Below are 15,907 nucleotides of genomic sequence, written 5' to 3'. Positions count from 1 at the left end.
TCTATCAGGAGATTTTGGAGCACTTCATGCTTCCTTCCGCAGACGAGCTGTATGGGGATGCTGGACTTGGCACCTGCCCACACTGCCAAAAGTACCAAAACCTGGTTCAATGACCATGGGATTACTGTGCTTGATTGGTCAGCAAACTCGCCTGACCTGAACCCCATAGAGAATCTATGGGGCATTGCCAAGAGAAGGATGAGAGACATGAGACCAAACAATGCAGAAGAGCTGAAGGCCGCTATTGAAGCATCCTGGTCTTCCATAACACCTCAGCAGGGCCACAGGCTGATAGCATCCATGCCACGCCGCATTGAGGCAGTAATTGCTGCAAAAGGGGCCCAAACCAAGTACTGAATACATATGCATGCTTATACTTTTCAGAGGTCCGATATTGTTCTATTTACAATCCTTGTTTTATTGGTTTCATGTAATATTCTAATTTTCTGGGATTGTGGATTTGGGGTTCTCATGAGCTATACGCCATGATCATCACAATTATAACAAATTAAGGCTTGACTTATCTCGCTTTGCATGTAATGCATCTATCTCATATATCAGTTTCACCTTTTAATTTGCATTACTGAAATTAATGAACTTTTGCACAATATTCTAATTTTTCGAGTTTCACCTGTATAAGTGACAATTGGAGGTGTGGTCATACTCCTCCCTGCTAACCCAGTCAGAGAGAAATTGGTACCAGAAATGGTTGTCTTGCCTTTGCCAATTACCTAACTCACAATGGCCAGCAGTGGGGATTGTTCACCCTGTCCTCCACTTCCAGACTGCACCCCTCCCATTCTGCCCACTGAAGGTATTCAGGCAGGCCTGGCTGGTTGAACTGGCTGGCTGGCTGTCCAGTTTGGACAGCCCACTTGGTTCCTTCCATTCCTTGCTGGGCTGATCTGCAGGTCAGCTTGATCATGACCCGGCTGAGCAGCCAGTGGCAGGGAAGGGCTTAAGTGCTGTGCCACCCACTTGGAGGCTTCTCCGCCTCCCCAGGCAGGCTGAGCATTCCTGAAGCTCTTTGGCATTCCCTGAGGACAGCCGAGAGCATGCGGAGTTGCTGTGGCCACCCAGTCCACCTATAGGCCAATGGGACTGGGCTGGATATAAACGGAAGCCTTTGAAGTTGTCTTTGTGAGGGCAGGGCAAAGGCTACTGGAATGCCATCCAGGTCCTCGGAAGCCGTTCCAGGGAGGAGCAGGGTGTGTGGCATGATCATGTGCAGACTGGGAATGGTGCTTGTGAACTCTGCCGCATGCTGACGGAGGCAGCGCGGGCAGGCCCACTGTGGCAGCGCAGATCCCGTGCTCGCTTGCAGTGACTGCGCAGGCGCACTGCACAGGGAAGACAGAAGTGATCTCACCAGCCACCGTGGCGGCTGGCAGGTGGGCCACTGTGACCTGCACTCGACATTCAGTTACCCACCCACCCATCCCCGCCTGCCCATGCATGAGAGAAATTGGGACGGCAGGCTGCTAGTGGGCCACGGGCCATGCACTCAGGTGCCTGCTGGCGGAGCAGTGTGGGCCAGCAGCGGTACAGCTGCCACCACCCAAGCCCCAGGGGGCCCCTGGTGGGACCATTTTGGAGCTCACAGTTCACAGCAATTAAGGTCACACACCGTTCTATTTCTGAATGGAGGAGGAATTCATATTCATTGCAATGAAACAGGCTAAAAACTTAAAATTATTATTTTTTAAAGCCCATGTACTCCACCATCTTGGGGCTTCAGGGGAGAGTTGGGGCACAATGTGCCTTGCACCCAAATCCACTTTGGTGCCCAGGCACCTCCCGGGGGGGCAGATGGGGCATTCTCAAATCCCTATTATTCCCTATGGGAAAAATGCAAAAAATGTAAAAAAATCTTCAAAAATTCATTTAAAATTGCAGGAGTGTCCGATTGCTTTGGGGTGTGGTAGGCACCCATGGGTGCCACCAACCCTCATTTTGTACCCCTAGGTGCTCTTCATAGGGAATAATGGGCTGGTTCAAATCCCCATTATATCCTATGTAGAATCTTTTAGAACCGGTTTGAGTTGCCAAGCAGTTCCTGTGGTAGTTGGCACCCATGGGTGTATACCACCCACCCCAGTTTTGTGCCCCTAGCAGGACACAATCCAACAGGCAGTGACACAACTAAAAAGACACCACGCTGCAAAAACAAACAAACAAACAAACAAACAAACAAACAAATTTAAAAAACAAGCACAGAGACAGACCTGACAGGCCAGCACAACTGCAAAACCAAGGAAACCAAACCAAACAACTACTACTACTGCCACAAACACCTAGCAAGACACACACCACGGCGCAAGGCAGCAAAACCAACCTGGCACACAAACTGCAAAGAAAGAGGGTGAAGCAAAAACGAACCACTTTGAACGAGAAATTAAGATAATGTACCTTGAGATTTTCTCTGTTTCTCTCTTCCTGTATGTGGTGTGCCTACAAGGAAAATCCTTCTTAGACTGGCAGGTCCACACATCTTTGTTGGAGGCCACACAGGCCCCAGACATGTGTTGGCACCAGACCACTGACTCATCATTGGCAGTGCATGCATTGGTCTCTCTGTGTGTGTGTGTGTATTAGAACAAAACTGAAGAGAGAAAAGGAAAAGGGGGGCCTATACACATATTGCACAAAAACATTATATACAAATCTTTATACATGCATCCATCTATACAGCCATAGTATATATACACATTGCACAAATACATTATATACAAGTATACACATATGCATCTATACAGAGCAGCTACACACACACACACTACCTACACAAGCCGAAGCTTCCAAAACACTATCTACACAAAAGAAAGAAACCTTCAGTCTCCACCACACACACCAACAGAACAAAAACCTCCACGCACCCCCCCTGCACAACACTTTTACATAACAGCATCTAGTTCTACATATTCAAATATTTACACTTTTACACATTTGCAGATTTACATTTTAAAAAATCAATATTTTTACGAATCCACATTTTTACAGTCCCCGACCCATGCTGCATCCCCCCAAGACAAGTCACCTATGTACACATTCAAAAATCTACATATGTACAAATTTACATATTTACAAATCTACACATTAACAAATATACACAGTGCCACAACCTCCTATTTCTTTTGTGTTTGCCCACAGCCCCCCGAGGGCTGCTGGCCAGGTGGATGTTCAGCATCACAGGTTATGCCAGTGGGTGGGTGTGTCCAGTTGTCATGTCACAGCACTAGCAGCACACTGCGACATGGCATGGCTGAAGAAAGAAGGGGGGAGGGTTGGGATGAGCAGAAGCTGTTGCCAGGCAGGTGACCAACACCATGGGTCAACCATCAGCCACTCACTCTCCCAGCTCAACTTCCAGCTCGGGGTAGCCTAGCAGGGGGAGGTTGACCTTGAGGAACACCAGCTGCTCCACTATGCCAGGGTCCAACCAGGACCGAGTGGGTGTTACCATGTCAACAGGACATGAAAACACTGACTGGTTCTGGATGTTGGTTGGGGGGCAGGAGAGGAGGTGCACAGCAACCACCTCCAGGTCCGGCCAGACTTGGTGGTGGGTTGCCCAGAACTGTGCGTGGTCCATCTCTGGGTCTTCCTCCACAGGCTCCTTCAGGTACCAGATAGGATTGCATTGCACAGCACTGGTAGGCCGGTAGGCCAAGCCTCCTAAAAACTGGGCAAGGCGCCAAGGCACACCCGCTTAAACCACTGGGTTGATTTAGCAGGAGGAACTTCCTGCTGCGTTGAATCCACTGCCTGGGATGCTGCACTGCTAGACTGGAAAGAGGAAGGGATGGGAGATCATAGGCGTAACTATGGGGGGGGGCAGGGGGGCACGTGCCCCGGGCACCACTTGGCAGGGGGTGCCAAAAAGTGCCCCCGCCAATTTGCCGGAATTTTTTTTTTTAAATTTCTATTTTTATTTTTTTGCAGAGCAGTCCCCCTCCCCTGGTCCTGGTGCACGCCCCCCCATTGGAATTGCTCGTCCAGCACTGGGCGCCGCAGCGTCTTCGTAGTCCAAGTCTCTGACTCTCACTCCCCGCCGCCCTGCCACCAGTCGCGCATGCGTTGAGAGGACGACACGCACCAGAGCAAACTTCCTGAACAACTCCCTCTTCTGAACAGCTTCCTGAATGCCCGAACCAGTTCCCCTTTTTGCTCATTCAAGTCCTTCCTCCCCTATACTCTAACCACGTTTTAATTGAAAATGTTCAGGGAGGGGGAGATGGGGGGGATGTGGAACCTTGGGTTCCACATCCCCCCATCTCTCCCTTCCTGGACTTTCTCACTATGTAATGCAAGCTAATTTAATTATATGTCATCATCAAAATGGATTAGCTGTTTCAGCCCATCAGGAAAGTCTAAACCTCCACCGATTTAATTAACCAGACTGAAAATCAGATGAACAGAGAATGTTTTAATGAAAGGTGGTATATAAATTTAACAATAAGTAAAACTATCATTAGGAGCAATTAGCGATTACTTAAACATTGGTGCTGCCAAGCAATTTGTAAATAAAACTAGAAGCCCTTTGAAAATAAGCTAGAAATAATTGTAGGTTGGGCAGGGGGTGAAAGTATATACTTCTAAACATTTGTTAAATTTATATACCACCTTTCATTAAAAACAACCCCAAAGTGGTTTGGTTTTAGTCATGGATTTTAATTTTAATTGCTCTTTTTGTCAATGTGATGAAGATTAGTTAAATCTGAGTGGTCTTAGGCAACCAATGTTGCATCTGAAATGCCATTTCATTTTTTATTGTCATAAATACTCTCCAACCAATTTAAATAGCAAAGGTGTATATTATCGCTTTATTCAATTGCAGGGAATCTCAAAAAAGCAGGATTTGCAACTAAGGCAGTGCATATCTTCTCTAAAATGGCCCTTTTATAGTTTTTCTAACTTTGAAATCGTAACATAAAACAAAGAATAAATGCATAAATGCTTCCCCCTCCATTTGAAACCTTTTCTGGTGTAAATAGCACGCGGTTTTGGAAAAGGGGAGTCTTTCTGTAACAGCGGGAGAATAAGGAGTCTTTAGCACTATCACCCTAGTCCTTCGAATTACTTTGGAGTCCTTGGTTTTTGTTTTGTTAAAATACAGTCACTCACAAGGGAAAGTCACGAACAGAACCAGGGCGTGAGGGAGGGGCATCATAATCATAATAATCATCATTGCATCATAATTCTGACGTTTGAGATACAAGCCAACTTCACAGAGTTGTTGTGAGGAAAAACCTAAGTATGTAGTGCATTTTGAAATTTTTGGTAATTTTGGTAATTTTTTACATTTTTAAAATAAAAGTTTTCTGAAACATGTATGTCAGTCAGATGTATGTTGGGGGGGCGGCGGGGGGGACGTGCTGGGGGGGTGCGCAATTTCAGTGCTTGCCCCGGGCGCTGTTTCCCCTAGTTACGCCTCTGTGGGAGATGAAGGGCTGCCCACACTGCTGCTGGGTGTGGGTCATGCACGCTCATGGGGCACACCACTGCCACCCTTTTGGTCTCTGGTCCTCCTGACCTCCTCCTCTCTAACTCGACCAGGAGGTCCCTCCACCTGGGCAAGTCATCCATGCAAACAACATTGCCCTTGATGGCCCGGTCGCAGAGACAAGCCAGGACATACTCCTCTCTGTCACCCAACACACCAACCAGCCTGTTGATAACCCCAGTCCTTAGCCGTCCAGCCAGCACCTGGCCCTCTGGTGTGGTCAGTGAGGTCAGGAGTTCATCCAACAGCTTTTCCAAGAGAATAGCTGCAGACAGAGTGACTCAGAGGAGTGGCATTGGCACACAGAGTCTTTGTTGTGTACAAGAGGGGCTCCAGTGCTGACAACATCTTGGACATGAACTTCCACTCTGAGTTGGAGAGGTTGCACACACCCAAGGCATCGTTCCTTGCCAGGTCATCTGAGGCCACGTCCTGCTCCCAACAGGCACTGGAACAATAGGAAGGTAGAGTTCCACTGGGTATCTACATCCGAGGAGATGAGAAAGTGAGGAAGGCCATGCTCACGCTGCCGCTTGCAGAGCAAGCACCTGGACTTCTCACTCCACTGGAAGTGAGCTGCAATCTTGCGGGCCTCGTCCACAAGCACAGCTGTGGCCCTGTTCCCTGGACGCCTTCACCTCCTTGAGGCCAAGGAGGTGCACCCTGATAGCCAGGAGGAGCATGTGTGTCATGCAGTGAAGGTTCACAAACTCCAACACTGACTCTACTACTGCAGTGACATCCTTCCCCCGACTGACTTGTGCCCTGCAGTGAACACAGCGAGCAGCAGTTGGGCCATCTTGAAGGATTTCAACATGATGCCAAACAACGCTGCTCTGGGTGGCCTTGAATATTCTGAATGCCTTCTTGGGCCTCTTTGGTGACAGCAGCTTTGGGGGGCTGCTGGTAGTCACCCGCTGCCATGACCCATTCCCTTTCCACCCTGCGGGTCAGAAGAAGTGCCCAGCTTTGGCTGAGGGGGCGCTTCCACCTCGGCAACAGACCCTTCCTCCTCAGAGCCAGATGGGGAGGACCCAGAACTGGACTCTGCCATGACCTGGGCATCATCAGGGGGACCCCCGATGAGTGGCGAGAGGAGCATTGGGGGGTGCAAGAGGGAGGGGAAATCTGGCTGCACTGCCAGCTGTCAAGCCCCTGCCCTCCACCCCCACCACGGAAGCAGCTTCCCTGGCAGGAGAGCCTCCCACACTGCCAGGCTCCACACAGGGTGACAGCACTGGGGGTGCACCCGTCAATGGACCCACTGGCTCAGTGGCAGCAGGCCCCTCCGGATAGGAGAGAATTCATGCCACCACCTCACCTGGGGCAAAGAACTCGCCAATGGGGACCTGTGGGATCCCATGCTGGCATCTTCTCTGCACCGCACCCTGGCCTCCCGCACCAGCTTGGGGAACCCTCCCGCCTCTGCCTGCCACCCTGCTGCGAGTCTTGCTAGCCACCCGGCGCTCAGACATGACCCCTGTGGGTGTGAGCTTTTACAAAACTTAAGAATTTTTAAAAACAATTAGGGGAAACAAAAACAAAAAACCCCTGTCCAAAACCCCCTAAATTAAACCACACACCTACTTACCCACTCCACCCACAACACCACCACAATACAAATACAATGGGGGGGGGGAGGAACTCAGGGGGACTTCCAAAAACAAGAAACAACCTGCAAAGAAAAGCAAAGAGAAAATACTGCCCCCCTAAACAAGAAAGGAAGCCCTATTTAACGAAAACTAAGGACAAAGGGGACACCAAAAAGAAACCACTTATCTCTCATTGTCCTGAAGAATCTTCTGCCCCACAAACACTGGTCAGTGGAAAAACATAACACTTGATCAATGGCAGGCTGGCAGCACACTCAGCCGGGGGGGGGGGAGGGCAGAATGGGCAGCCTTCCAGCAAGCCACCCACCCGAACAAACAAATTAAAAGAAACACTGAATAAAATAAAATAAAAAGCTGGTGGGAAAATAGTGCAGAGGGAATAGGTCAGAAAAAAGGAAGTGAGGGAACTATAGGACAGAAGGGAGGCAGCCGCTTCACTGTAGTCTGGAGCAGGCAGAGTGCTAAGCACAGCAGGGAAAAGGTTAAAAAAGAAAAGGCTCCAGAGAACCCCACCCCTGAAAAAAATCCAAAATGAAATAAAGCAAATGAGGCTGCTGAACTGAGGACTATTCAACTCAGCCCGGAATTAAAAGTAGCAGTCAGACAGTATAAAAGCAGGGGGCGGGGCGGGTAGGGGTGAACCAGGGAAATGGGCTGGAGGCCTCTCAGGGCCTGTGGCTCCCCAGCCCCCTGGCAGTGGGCACAGAAGAGAGAGAGAGAGAGTCACTCACTCAGGAAAAAAAATCCAGCACCAGCAACACACACACACACACACACACACACACACACACACACACACACACAGAGCCAGGGAAAATAACTTTGAAAATGGAGGAGTGGGAGGCAAAAAAAAAAAAAAAAAAAAACCAGTCAGAGGGGACTGGGGAGACCTCACCACCGCCAGCATAGAGACACAGAGGCAGGCAGGCAGGCAGGCAGGCACCACAATTCTGCAGCCAGACTCTCTCACCAGCAGCAAGCAAGCAGTAAGAGTGATTTTTGCAAGGCAGGCTTGCCTTTAAATAGAACTTGAATCTCCCTCCTTTTGGAGCCCCCACCTTTGCCCTCCCCCCTGTCCAATAGGGTGCTAGTTCTCAAGGACTGGCAGCACTAGAAAGCCTACCAGAGAGCCAGACTCAGCTGGTCAATCTGGGAAGCAGGATGTCAGCAAATGAAATCAAGTGAGACAAGTGACACAAAATGGCAACTAACACGTAAAATGGAGGCTCTAGAACCTAAAATGGAGGCTCAAGCCTTCAAGCCTCTTCAAACCGATTCAGGCTCGCTTGGTTCAAACTCAGACCGGCATTGCCAATGCAATGCCCTGTTTGGTTTGAGTTCAAACCTTTGAACTGAACCGGTTCAAATTTGAACCGGTTCAAATTTGAACCTGTTTGCACATCCCTAGTGAATATTATTGCTTATTCCCCATTGCTTTTAAAAAAGTAATCTCAATCATTCCTTATTGCTTTCTGCATCCTTGCAATTAGATTCTTCAATTAATTCCATTATTATCTGATCAGAAGCCTGTTTGTGGTATTACTCCATCCAGACATACAGGTTTAGCTTTTTGCTAAAAGATCCCAAGACACATGTCAGTATGTTCATGTGTCGTAACAGAGAGTTGTGAGCATGTGCAGTTTGGCCCAAAGTGTCAATGAAGATTCAGCCTGTAGTGAACCCAACATCTGACACATGTTTGTGTCGAATGTACCATTTCTGTCTGCAGGTGGGGCTCACAGGATGGAATGCTCCCCATGAAAAAACACCCCCAAATCTAGAAAACTAGTATATCAGGGAGACCAAGATGATCAGGGGTCTAGAGCACCTTTCTTATGAGGCAAGGCTACAACACCTGGGGCTTTTTAGTTTAGAAAAAAGACGACTGCAGGGAGACATGATAGAGGTCTATAAAATCATGCATGGTGTGGAGAAAGTGGATAGAGAGAAATTCTTCTCCCTCTCACATAACGCTAGAACCAGGGGTCATCCCATGAGATTGATTGCCAGGAAATCTAGGACCAGCAAATGGAAGTAGTTTTTCAAACAACGCATAATCAACTTGTGGAATTCTCTGCCACAAGATGTGGTGACAGCCAACAAACTGGATGTCTTTAAGAGGGGTTTGGATAACTTCATGGAGGAGAGGTCTATCATTGGCTACTAGTTGGAGGGCTAAAGGACACCTCCAGCCTCAAAGGCAGGATGCCTCTGAATACCAGTTGCAAGGGAGCAACAGTAGGAGAGAGGGCATGCCCTCAACTCCTGCCTGTGGTTTCTAGAAGCATCTGGTGGACAAAACAGGATGCTGGACTAGATGGGCCTTGGGCCTGATCCAGCAGGGCTGTTCTTATGTTCTTATGACAGTTGAGCTAGAATATAATTTTCTAGTTGTGCAGGGACTGGAGGAGCATTCAGTCTTATGAACCTTCACCTATTGTCTGTACAGTTCAGAGACAGGTTTACTGCTTCAGTAAAAACTAGGCTCTAATCAGCCTCCTCTCCCAGGTCACAGCTGGCAATGGGAGATCAGAGTAACTTGGCTCTTTCTATCTCTGCTTGCCTTCTGAAAGGGCAAGGCTGGGAGAGTGGCCATGGGGAACTTGTTCCTGTAAATGAATCTATACAGGTCCTCTGGAGATTATGCTTTTCTGCTTTTGTAGAGAGGGAATCAACAGTCCCCAGAGAAGGACCTCCCTGCCATCTGTGGCTGGCTGCTTCATTAGTAGAAAGACAACTTGACCTGTTTTAACATGAGATTGGGGCTGATTCACACATGCATGTAAACGGTTTGAAATTTCTTCACTCAGTGTCCCCCAGCTGAATATGTGAACTGTGCCCATCTATCAAGAATGACACGAAATCTCCATCTGAGGTGTTTGATCCAAGGCAGCTCACACATTCACTTACTGTATTTCCAGCCATGGGGATGTACTATGATAGGGAAAATGGCACCTGTTGAACTTCTGCCCTTCAAGAAATTGTTTAAAGGCACAGAAGCTCTGGATGGAAAAGCAGTCTTATCACCAATCTGAAGTAAAATTTGTTCATTTCAATTCAGTTCAGTTCAGTTTTATTTCAGTCTCTGACCATCAATATAAAGTAGACAGATAAAAAACTTTAAGCATCAATAACAATTCATTCTAAAGTATAACAATTGGATTAAATGCTAGGGTCTGTCTGATTCTATTAGCCGCCACACAAAATGTGGTTACATTATATGTAATGTCAGAATCATGGTCAGCAAGAAGAAAACAAAACAAAAACCCCTCATCTGAACGACCAGGAAAATTTCTTAGTAAAGGAGCTATAAGAGAAGATGATAATCTATCTAGATAAAAAGTTCAGTATAATAAAACATGGGCTATAGACTCAACTGCTCAATCTCCACATGGGCATACCCGTTCCTCATAAGGAATCCGCTTAAACTTACCCTCCAGAACTGCTGACAGGAGAGCATTAAAATGTGCCAACGAGAACATTTGTCTATATTTAGGCACTGTTAATGTGCTAAGGACTTAGCTGGTTTGCAGTTATATATTTGGTTCCCAAGTTAAAACTTATTTGTGACATAACTTAGATGGTTTTGGTGTGCAATATCTAGGAGCCTTTTTTTGAGGCTAACTTGGCACATTCATGGCTCCATGCTATCAACAGCTCAGGAGAGAATTTTATTTATTTACTTACTTATTACATTTATATACTGCCCCATCCAAACACCTCTGGGAGGTGCACAACTATAAAAATAAAACCCACAGATCAATCCAAGTGAATAGAATCTCTTTGCTATTAGTAATTTCCATCGTAACTGAAAGCCATCCTTCAGTATCAAAGGTGCCAAACTGACTCTTAGGGAGAAAAATAATCTTTAACCATAAATTACATACCACTAGCCAGACCCTGGTTTCCACACTTGGTACACTAAACATAAAATCACATTAGGCACACAGCAAGGCACTTGAAATAAGCTTCTCAAAAACTTGGTTTGGGTTGTTTCTACAGTCGCAAATTTGGAGTATAAGGTGATTTGGGCACCATATAGGAGATGGGCCAATGCTTTAGCTTTGTATAATTTGTTAGCAGCCGGGATAAACTGTCCACCTCTAGTTTGGAAAAAAGCCAAGATCGCTGAAATACTTCTTTGGGCATTTTATAGTACCAACTCTTTGTGTTCTTTTGCTTGGAAAACTACCCTTAAATATTTAAAACGGTCAACTTTGGATGTGGACAAGCTGCTTGGAGCGGTGAGGCCTACCACTTGTCCTCTTGACGCTTGTCCAACATGGCTTGTTCTACTAGCAGGAAGGCTGTTGTAGGCGGCCTGGTAGAAATCATAAATGCTTCTCTGAGGGAGGGCAGGATGCCTCCTTGTCTTAAGAAGGCAATTATTAGACCTCTTCTAAAGAAGCCTGCATTAGATCCCTCAGAGTTGAGCAATTATAGGCCAGTTTCCAATCTCCCATGGCTGGGCAAAGTAATTGAGAGGGTGGTGGCCTCTCAGCTCCAGGCAGTCTTGGAGGAAACTGATTATCTAGACCCATTTCAAACTGGTTTTCGGGCGGGCTATGGGGTGGAGACTGTCTTGGTCGGCCTGATGGATGACCTCCAATTGGCAATGGACAGAGGAAGTGTGACTCTGTTGGTCCTCTTGGATCTCTTGGCTGCTTTCGATACTATCGACCATAGTATCCTTCTGGAACGTCTGAGGGGGTTGGGGGTGGGAGGCACTGTTTTGCGGTGGTTCCGCTCCTACCTCTCGGACAGATTCCAGATGGTGTTGATTGGAGATTGTTGCTCTTCAAAATCTGAGCTTAGGTATGGTGTTCCTCAAGGCTCCATACTCTCTCCAATGCTTTTTAACATCTACATGAAACCGCTGGGAGAGATCATCAGGGGATTTGGAGCTGGGTGTTACCAGTATGCTGATGACACCCAGATCTACTTCTCCATGTCAACTTCTTCAGGAGTTGGCATATCCTCCCTAAATGCCTGCCTGGAAGCAGTAATGGGCTGGATGAGGGAGAATAAACTGAAGCTGAATCCAGATAAGACGGAGGTACTTATTGTGCGGGGTCAGAACTCTAGAGACGATTTTGATCTGCCTGTTCTAGACGGGGTCACACTTCCCCAAAAGGAACAGGTTCGCAGTCTGGGAGTACTTCTGGATCAACGTCTCTCCTTGGTTTCTCAGGCTGAGGCGGTGGCCAGGAGTGCCTTCTATCAGCTTCGGCTGATACGCCAGCTGCACCCATTTCTCGAGATCAGTGACCTCAAAACAGTGGTACATTTGTTGGTAACCTCCAGACTGGACTTCTGTAATGCGCTCTACGTGGGGCTTCCTTTGTACGTAGTCCGGAAACTTCAGTTGCTCCAGAATGCGGCAGCCAGGTTGGTCTCTGGGTCATCTCGGAGAGACCACATTACTCCTTTGTTGATGGAGTTACACTGGCTGCCAGTAGGTTTCCGGGCAAAATACAAAGTGCTAGTTATTACTTATAAAGCCCTAAACGGCTTAGGCCCCGGGTATCTAAGAGAGCGTCTTCTTCGCTATGAGCCCCACCGGCCGCTGAGGTCACTTGAGGTCCGTCTCCAGTTGCCACCAACTCGTTTGGTGGCTACACAGAGACGGGCCTTTTCGGCTGCTGCCCCGAGATTGTGGAATGCGCTCCCTGCTGAGATACGACCCTCCCCATCTCTGGCAATTTTCAGAAAACACATCTCTTCAGCCAGGCTTTCTCAGCTTTTTAAAATTTGTTTTTAAATTGTTTCGATTGTTTAATTGTAGTTTTATGATGTTTTTAATTGTTAATCATTGTTATGTTTTATAATTTTTATTTTAATTATTAACTGATTTTAAGGTGTTTTAATGTAAACCGCCCTGAGCCTTTTGGAAGGGCGGTATAAAAGTTTTAATAATAAATAAATAAATAAATAAAATAAACTTGGTTTTAAATCCATCAGTACTCCAATTCAGCTTCTTAGAGGACTATGCAAATATCATGATTTTAGTTTTTTGGTCGTTAACCTGCAAGGAATCTTCCCTGCAGTAGCATGTAAGAACCTGCACTGCTCTTCTTAACCCAATGGGGAACAGGGATAAAATCACACAAGCAAGTATAAATGGTGAGATTAGAGGGGATACTGTGGTGTTCCTGTGTAGGAAACTGGCATGGGACCCAAGGGAGTAAGCAGCGAGGGCATATTCTGAGATTGAGAACTGCCAGGCTAGGCCTCACGCCTAATAAGGAGGCCAAGCCATCGCAAACCATGAGGAACAGAGTCAGGGGTGTAGCAAAAGGAGAGTGGGCCCATGTTCACTATACGGGCGGCTTCCCTCTTGCCACAGTGTTTCCCCCACGAATGGTGGCCTATACTCACTTATTCTCACAGCTGTACCCATCCTTCTTCCATTGGTCAAACTCCCAGCCAATGGAAGGAGGATGGCTAGAGCCAGGCCAGCTGCCAAAGGAGCTGGTTGGTGGCAGTAATGGGCCGCATGCACACTCTCCTTCCATTGGCTGGGTACCTGGCTGATGGAAGGAGGATGACCAGAGCTGGGCCAGCTGCTAAAGGAGACAGCTGGCAGTGGCAATGAGCCGCATGCGTGCACTCCTTCCATTGGCCAGGAGCCCAGCCTATGGGAAGATGATGACCAGAGCCAGGCCAGCCACTGAAGCGGGTGGCTGGCAGCGGCGGCGGCAACAGTGGCAAGACCCCTGGCTGGGGAGAGTTTGGCAGCTCCTCCATAAGCTCTGTGGCTCCCTGATGCAGGACACAATGGGTTCTTTGAACCTGCCTGCTATATTATAGCTCCACCCCTGAACAGAGTGCTCCTCACAAAGGGCATCCCAATCTGGTGGACACATCATCAGTATTATCAGAAGATGAAAGGATAGGAGGTATCATGGAAAAATCTGGAGAAATGGCAAAGGGCCATAGCTCAGTGTTAGAGGACATGCTTTATTTCCAATATCATTTATTCCTAAAATTCTGATTTCTGTAAAGTAATCAGTGTGGCTTTGACTGTACAAAATCCCCAGTTCAAATCCTGGCATCTCCACTTAAAAGGATCTCAGGTAACAGGGCTAGGAAAGACTTCTGCCTGGAGAGCTACTACTGGTCAGAGTAGACAATACCAAGATGGACCAATGGTCTGATGGACCAATGGTCAGTAAAAGACAACTTCATTCATTCATATGACTTTGACAAAAAGCTGAGAAATAAGCCAGGAAGGCTTTGCCCTTTCAAGATTCTCCCTTGTGACAGCCTTAGCAATATTGTATTTAGTTACAGTGAGGTGTGAAAATAGCATGCCATCGTTGTACACCGTAAACCTAAGCCCTATATTTGCACTCATATTGCCTCAGTGAGAGAGCAATATAAGCATAAATACAGTGTATTGTCATTGAGCAAATACTTTCTGTATATCTGCCAGGATGCACCCTTCCCCAGCCCAATCTCAAGCTGAAAGATAAGGCAAAGTGTGGGTGCATGGAGCATAATTTATTAAAAACAAAACAAAAAAACAAAAAACAAAACACATCTTTTCAAAGAGGCCTTTTAATGTTTTATCTGCTGCTGATATCTGGTAGGTTATTTAATTCTTATAGTTCTCAGTTTTTAGCTTTTTATTAATAATTTTTAATTTGAAACTTTTTAAAAAAAATTTAAATGTGGTTTTAGCTTGGTCTTTTAACTTGTTTAACTTTATTAATTTTTTATTTTACATTGTATCTATTTTATTAATGTTGTGAGCCACCCCGAGCAGTAGTGTATGGCAGGGGTAGGGCACAAATATTTTAAATAAATAAAATAATAAATAAGCGAGCATAATATACAAGACTGTATGAAGCCTTTACAGCTTACATGGTGCAGAAGTAAAGATGGACACTTTAACTTTCCATTTCTGTGCTTTTTGGAGTATGAATGAAAATTGTAAGCACCGTAACTCATCTTAAACCAAAGTGTTTCTTAAATTATTAAATAACAATTTAAATGTAAGAAAATGGGATATAAATGCAAACAAACAATAACATTATTTGTACCATGAATAGTTTATTCAATTTTACTTGTTTACTACAATTGTTTACTACAATTTTACTCTCAATTGCTCAGCAACCCAAATAACGATTCCTACTTGTAATGGTAACTATAACAAACAGATCTTAATATAAAGAATCGCAAAAGTTATTCTCAACTTCTGCTTCAGATAAGGTGGCGGTTCTAGAGCGTGTGTCCCCAGATGTTGGACTACAATTCCCATCATCCTCAGCCACAATGGCTGAAGGATTTGTAGTCCAACGATATCTGGGGTGTCAAGGTTGGAAACGCCTGAGATAAGAGATTCTTCACCCTCACTCCCAGTCATCATCTTCCAGTACTACAACATGTTCAGGACATTGCACACTAAGATCTGAGAGATCCATATCCAAGTTCAAAACATAGCCTCTGAAGAACAATGTGACTAGACTTTTCTCACCCCCACTGACCCCACCCACTTCCTCCTGGATGCTAAGAATTCTTTGCTGGAGATACCTAGCTCACTCAGAGAGCTACAGTTCTCCCACGCTTCCTTGGGGAGCCAAAATCCAAATTACTATTACACTGGTTTAAGACTCTAGTGTAGACACATCTTGAGTTATCCCAAAAGGAAGGCAAGGGTGCAATTTCATGTAGCATCCAGCTTTCTTTGCTACCTCTAATGGAGGTAAAAACCTCACCATAGTGACCAAAACTGACCACAGAGGCAGATGTGATGGCATTCAAAGCAGAAAATCCAAAGGCAATTTAC

This window comes from Hemicordylus capensis, chromosome 6 (genome assembly GCF_027244095.1).
Source record: "Hemicordylus capensis ecotype Gifberg chromosome 6, rHemCap1.1.pri, whole genome shotgun sequence".
In the NCBI taxonomy this organism is placed as follows: Eukaryota; Metazoa; Chordata; class Lepidosauria; order Squamata; family Cordylidae; genus Hemicordylus; species Hemicordylus capensis.
This window is presented reverse-complemented; position numbering follows the sequence as displayed.